Raw genomic sequence first — 6,899 nt, 5'->3', positions numbered from 1 at the left:
AAAATTCAACATATTTGATGAACTCCAAACTAACGATTTAATCATGACTTGCTTTCCGCAGCTCCACGAGGGGGCATCCCAGGAGTCCACATTTTATGCTGAGCGGCTGTGTCCACTAAAGCTCCAAATGATTGGACCCGAATGGACACCTGACCCAAAAGCAGCCAACCCATTGGCTGGACAGCAACCAATGACCTATGTGACTTATTTATTTATTTTTAATTTATTTTTGAGAGAGAGACACCCCCTCCCCTGGCAGAAGTCGGGGAGGACGGGGGGGGGGGGGGGCGGGGAGGGGGCAGAGGATCTGAAACAGGTTCTGTGGGACAGCCCCAGAGCCCAATGTGGGGCTTGAACTCACTAACCCACTAGCTATGAGACAATGACCTCAGCCAAAGGCAGACCCTTAACCAACTGAGCCACCCAGGTGTTCTTATGTGATTTATTTTTTAAAAAAAGAATAAAGAGAAACAGTGGGGCCAGTCAGATTTCTATTTCGGCAAATTAATTTTGGGAAACTGAAAGAATAAACCAGCTTGCGGTAGAAGGTGCAACCCCAAGAGTCGTCAGATAGAACTATGCTCTTCCGTATGTATGTTGACCCCTTTAAACTCCGAAAAGGGCCAGCTTCATGGATAGGCAGCCAGTGGTCCAAGAGGGCCCCATGCTTGGATTTAGTGCTGAGTTTTATTTTTTTTGAGTTCGGGTTTTGTTGGTGAAGTGGATGGGACAATGGAACATGGACCAGGCGCTCGGCTTCCCGAGGCTGCGTCCCAGCCCTGAGTTCTCAGACCGGCTCCCCCCTCCGTCCCACCTTCTCCTTCCTTCCTCCTCCCCACACTGCCCAGCAGGGAGCCGAGTCTGGGCCGGGGAGTGCTGGACCCCTGTGCCCTGTGGCATCTGGAAAGGTTGGCACACCATGGTTCATTTGGCAGGTGATTCAGTGGAGCAATCTCTCAGCCTCCCCTAATCCAGGTACTTAGTGCATCATCACCCGCAGAGATTGGGCGTTGGGGATGGCCGTCTGCCTTGGGTTGGGGCAGTGGACTTGTGGGAAGGGGTGATGCCTGGCTCAACTTCTCCACTCCTCCCTTAAGCGTGGTGCTCATCTGGTGGAGGGCAGGGAAGGGGAACCCAGCCGTGGGTGCCAAGTTTCAGACTTGGGCCCCTAGGCACCAGGAGAGTCTGCACTGCCCTGCCAGTGTCTCCGTGCCTGGGGAAGGTGGTGTTAAATAGCAAATATAAAACACCAAGGAGGTGGAGACAGAAAGAGAGAAGAGAGACAAAGGGCCGCTGAAGAAAGAAGTGTTACGTTTTAGTTTGCATTTTTTCCTCCGTTTTAAACAAGGGACCCCTCATTTATTTTGCAACGGACCTACCAAATTATGAATAGGTCCTGACTCTAAGTCAGCTGCAGAAGCCATTAGTGAGGAAGAGAGAACAAAATGGATGTAGAGAGAGGAGTTGACACATGGAGAACAAGAGCTACCTCTGGAATGTGATGAGGCTTCACTTCCAGTCTAGACACTTATAATCAACCCTCTTCTCCTGAGGTAACAGAGAAGAGCTCTGTGTCTTGCAAGTAAATAAAACTGATTAAAAGATGAAGGCAAAGACCCCCTGCAAGGTTCCAGAGAGTCCCAACCCTTGTCTCAAGGAGAACGAAATGAGATATAATAACACAATAAATAATAATAGTAAGGACAGTAACATATCACATTTAATCCCCACAACAACCCGACTACCCCATGAGGGAGGAACTATAAGTTCACAGATGGGGGAACAGAGATGTAAACAGTCCAGAAGGCAGAGCCGGGACCTGACTTGCTGCCTGGGAGAAATTTTTCCCAGAGTAGTAGAAAACACCAAAGTATCAGTGAGAGGGGAGCAGGCTGCTTCCAGCTGGGGAAATCAGGGGATGCTTTTTTCAGAGGCTGCGCCCAACATTTAGCATGTACTTGGTAAAAGTTTGCTAAAAGAACCGAATGAATGAATGAATGAATGAATGAATGAATTTGTATTGGATTTAAAAGGAAAGCTTTGGGGATGGGGGAGAAATGAATGAATGAATGAATGAATGAATGAATGAATGAATGAACTTGGATTGGATTTAAGAGGAAAGCTTTGGGGATGGGGGACAAAAACAGAGGTGGGCAGATCATTAGCAAAGGGCTAGAACAGAAAATGGCACAGTGAGCTTGCACATGGGCAAGCAGGCCGGCTTGGCCGGAGTTTAGGGCACTTAAAGGGAGCAAGAAGGATGTTTGGACCAGTAGAGTCTCCAGGCCGAGAAATGTGTGCTGTATTTGGTAGGTAATCTTGAACCACTGAACATTTATAAGCAGAAGAGATATGATCAAAGTCATGCCGTAGGAAAGTTAATTAGTTGACAGTGAGTAGAATGAATCAGAGGAAACAGAAACAGAGAGCAAGGAGATATCAATAATCTGTGAGAATAGACCAGGCAGGAGGTAAGGAAGGCTCCAAGAAGATGGAGGGAAAGGATCTGATAAGATACTCATCACAGGAACAGACAGGAGTTGTCATGTAGGTGTGTGAGCAGGGGTGATCAAAAAAGGTGGTTCTCGGGGTGCCTGAGTGGCTCAGTCAGTTAGGCGTCTGACTTCAGCTCAGGTCATGATCTCACAGTCTGTGAGTTCGAGCCCCGTGTCGGGCTCTGTGCTGATAGGTCAGAGCCCGGAGCCTGCTTCAGATTCTGTGTCTTCCTCTCTCTCTGCCCCTCCCCTGCTCATGTTCTGTCTCTCTCTGTCTCAAAAATAAATAAAAACATTAAAAAAAATTTTTTTTAAAAAAAAGGTGGTTCTTGGGTGTCTAGCCCGTGTGCCTGGGAAAAAGGAAGCCATACCAGTAATCCCAAAGTCAGATGGTGGATCTATTTCTTATGTTGACAAGGAAGGAAGGGAATGAAAGGCCCTGAAAACACCGGGTTCTTCCTGCGTTTAACTTCACCCTGGAGATGGATATGGTAAGTGCTTTCTTCAAAATTTCAGTCCAGTTCCAATCACATGAACATGAATTCGGTCGGATCTATATTTCAGGGTTTTACGAATACAGATATAGTTAGACTCTTAACATGAAAACAGTGGTATCACACTAATTCCAGCTCCACGAATTTAGAATTTGTGACTCTTCTAACTGGCTAGGCACAACTTTACCTTCATTTAAGCCAACTCATGCTTCATAAACCAGGACACATGGCACGTTTAAATATTTCAGGGGGGCAGCTACCACATTTGAGAGAGTCAAACGTTTTCATGTTATTCTCCCACATCCTGAAGAGCATCGTTCACGTAAAATGGCGGAGGCGATGTTCTTTCTGAATCCCTCTTGGTCGTTTCGTTAAAGAGGATCCTTTGGCTCCTCAACAAGACCCGGTCCGGGTGCTTGAGCTATCATCTGCCCTCATAGGTAGTAAAAGTGCATTTCTTAAACTCCTCCTCCATTTCAGGCTCCTTCCGGATTCAGGCTGACCTTTACCATACATCACTGCAAAGAAATCCCCGCGGGCTTGGTTATCACGGTGAGCTGCTAGTCATCTGAAAGGCGAGGTCACTGCCTCTTTGTAAGGTCTGCTCACACTGTGAAAAGGGCCATTGGAGGCATGACAAGGAGGCTCGCCCAGGCCGTTCCACTCCGCCGACTTCCAGATCTGGGCCGAGTCGATTGCTTTTCATTTCCCAGTACCTGAGATCCTGCCATCACATCGGCCTCCTTGACACTGGCCCCGGGTTTCCAGACGAGGACATGGCTCCAGCTCACCCAGTTCACGCGCCAGTAATTGGGTCAGTCCTGTAGTTATCGACTTATTTGTAATTTCAAAAAGGCTGCATGTCGGGGAAGGGAGTTCCCATTTGCCAGGGTAAAGAGAGGGGGGTGGCCTCAGCTCTGGGATCTGGAAGCGGGGACAAGATTAACCAGTCGTCGGAGCGACTTCGGCCGTACCTTAAAGCATTTTCCTTCAGATGAAAATGTTCCAGACTAGAAGAGGCTCCCAGAGAAGGCTGGGAGGACAGCCCTCAAGGTTCAAACTGACAGAATGGAGCCTGGCTGCTCAGAGTTGGTTTCTAAAGGCAGAATGACCTCTGAAATCTTGCCGCAGGACTTACAGGCTGCTAATTGGCACAATGGGTAAATATGCCGCATGACCGTAATCGATGAGAACGATTTCTCCAGACCCTGTTAGTGCAGCGCCCGACTGTGCACGCTGTGGGGGAAGGGGAGGCCGGCCTGCACGGCTACCCCCTGATTTCTCCGGGCCACAGAAGGAAGTGTGAACAAAGGGATACATAAACCACAATCAGAGGACATGATTCTTCATCCCGTCTCTTCTACTATAGTCACGATGCCAGCCTTCTAAGCGTTTGTGTTATTTGTATAGGCAACAGGCTTCCTAAGCTGCTTCAAATGAACCGCTGAGGGTCACCTGGGTGGCTCAGTCGGTTGAGCTACCGACTTGATTTTGGCTCGGGTCTGATCTCCCCGTTGATGGGATCCAGCCTCCGGTCTGGCTTCCTGCTGACAGCAGGGGTCTGCTTGGGATTCTTTTTCTTTCTCTCTCTGCCCCTCCCCCATGCGTGCTCTGTCTCTCTCAAAATAAATACATAAATACACATCTAGAAAGAAATGAGCCACTTACAATCTTCTTTGCGGCTTGGCTTTGCCCACAGTAGGTACTCGATAAATGTGTGATTAATTAAATTGAGTCAGTGAGCAATGACTGCTTTTGTTTTGTTTTGTTTCCAAATGGGTCGCGTTTTTCTAAATGGAAATCCTGGGGCTGCCCTCGTAGGTGAAGATCACTTTCTTCCCTTCCGCATTCCAGACATGTGCCCAGAGGCCTTGGGCGGGTGAGGGAGAGGAGGGTCCAAAATGAGCTCACTGACATCAAAATCCCCTAAGGCTTCAGAACCTGGCACTTGACATTTTTCACATTCTCTAGAGACACTGGCTTACGTTTGAACTTCATTCCCTTTCCCGTTTCCTCTCCCAGTCCCCCCAACGAAATGAATTATCTTTGCCTGTCCCTTATACAGTCAACCATTTCAAAACAAACTCGCCTCCCAGACAGAGGGTAGCTTTAGGGACCCTTGTAACCAGGCTGAGGCACCGGGAGCTAATATTAAACCAGTGACCTCGGATCTCCCCGAGAGCACATGGGGGCCACCACACCTGAGAAGCTTGTTCTTTGACCCAAGACACACACCTGCTGTAGGAATAAAGTGGATTTCCCATGTGAAATTGTCCCTGACGCCCCAACTTGAATTGACCCCTTTGCAACCTGACCTTAAAGAAATCAGTTAAATGCTTAATTGGTGGACATATTATCAGGTGTAAACAAGGGATGGAGGAGATAGTTTCCCTGAAGTCAGATAAACTACTTCCCCTTTCCCTATCGCTTTCTTTTTTAAAACTTGATAGACTCCAAGGTATCCGAAGGTATTTATTTCTGAGAGATGTTGTGGACGATACGCCTTTACAGGCATTTATGTGCCTCTGACATAGTCACAGGTAATAACCGTCTGGAGAATAAACGTTGAGAAAGCTTCATTGTAACAGACGGAAACTTGAACAGAACATTTGTGTCAGTGAGAAGTTAACCCCCCACCCCCCAAAGGAAGCAAGATTCTTAAATCAGTAATGTGATCTGTTTCTGTTCGAATTTAAAGATTGTAGCAACTTTCCTTCCGACCACTAGTAATATAATAATTGTACCCGATTATAACTCATTTCTTTCTGAGAGAATATTCTTTGGTACCTCGTAGTCATAGAAGACAGTCGGAGAAGCAGAAATGACTAATTGGTTTTTTGAATCTGTATTTTGTATTGTTGGAATGGGGTCTAAAGGAAGGATTCTCAGACAGCATAGGGCACCTCGACCCTAGCAAAGCTTGGAGGAGGACGAAAATGTTATGTTTCCCCACATCCCACTCCCATCCAGTCCTACTTGTCTATAAGAATATCATCTGGATAAACGACTGTTACTAATGCACCTTTGTTCTCGCCGCGTAGGGCCAGCAACAACATACAGAACCAAAGTCAAGGTGAAATGTGAACACAAGCAACGAGAAGAGCTGGGTGGAAAGAGACAGGGAATGGAGACATCCTAGCAGGTATCTCCCCCAGTTTCCTTGGTCAAACACCACCATTCCCTTTTATCGCTGAGTTAATCGCCTTTGACTTCTTCACAGTCCCTCTATTTATGCAATCCAGAATAACGTTTGATTTCTTTGCTTGCTCCAGATCCTGGTGCCAAAGGCGTTAAAATTTTATCTTCCTCTGCCCTCGGATTCCTCCTCTCAAGTCTACTGCCTGTGGCCGTGGAGGGTCTGTTTGACCTCTGAATTTCTTGTCCCTAGTCTCGTTACCTTCTTTGTCACTACACTGAATTGGATAATCAAATTACCCATCTCTCCTGGTGGACCGCTTAGAGTTTTATTGTCCTTCCTGACCGCCTTTGTTCCTGCCTCAGACACTTCTGTGCTCTTCAGCTCCCGCCGGGGCTTCCCTCACTCTGTGTGGGGGACCGGGGGTCCCCTAGACGAGTATGCCCAGCTCAGCCCCTATACCTTTTCCCTGTGGGTCGAACACTCACCCCTGCTCTAGTCCCCAGGTTCAGCGACACGGTCATCACTCATACAGCCTCAGCCAGGAATGGATTCCCCAAGCTTTTGCAGAAATTACCGCATATAATGTGATGGAAGGGGCTCCTCGAATACCTACCCCCGGATAACCCTTACTGCCAGCACCTGACTTCATGCGAAACCTTTCAACTCTATACAAAACTAAACAAAACCCAATACTCTGGGGCCATTATTCTTTACTGTGATTCTAAGAAGGATTAATGTGATTCATTTCCTCCTTCAGGTGGAATTTGATGG

General features: G+C 47.5%; 2 long non-coding RNA genes across 5 annotated transcripts in view; both read left to right on the top strand.

Moving 5' to 3' along the window:
- LOC121011776 (uncharacterized) overlaps window positions 1-488 on the top strand; it is a 7,585-nt gene extending 7,097 nt beyond the window's left edge. For all 4 annotated transcript variants that reach the window (XR_005781756.1, XR_005781754.1, XR_005781750.1 and 1 more), the window contains one exon: window positions 62-488. This is a non-coding gene — a long non-coding RNA (uncharacterized LOC121011776). The remainder of the gene's footprint in view (window positions 1-61) is intronic.
- Window positions 489-2,828: 2,340 nt separating this feature from the next.
- On the top strand, window positions 2,829-6,301 carry LOC121011687 (uncharacterized). Its single transcript, XR_005781696.1, has 3 exons — window positions 2,829-2,986; window positions 3,470-3,803; window positions 6,031-6,301. It is a non-coding gene; the product is annotated as an uncharacterized LOC121011687 (long non-coding RNA).
- The last annotated feature ends 598 nt before the right edge of the window (window positions 6,302-6,899 follow it).

The sequence above is a fragment of the Herpailurus yagouaroundi genome, unplaced genomic scaffold, assembly GCF_014898765.1.
Source record: "Herpailurus yagouaroundi ecotype Mexico unplaced genomic scaffold, PumYag 195, whole genome shotgun sequence".
NCBI classification, from domain to species: domain Eukaryota; kingdom Metazoa; phylum Chordata; class Mammalia; order Carnivora; family Felidae; genus Herpailurus; species Herpailurus yagouaroundi.
The sequence above is the reverse complement of the archived record's forward strand: the minus strand, read 5'-3'. Positions and strand labels throughout refer to the sequence as shown.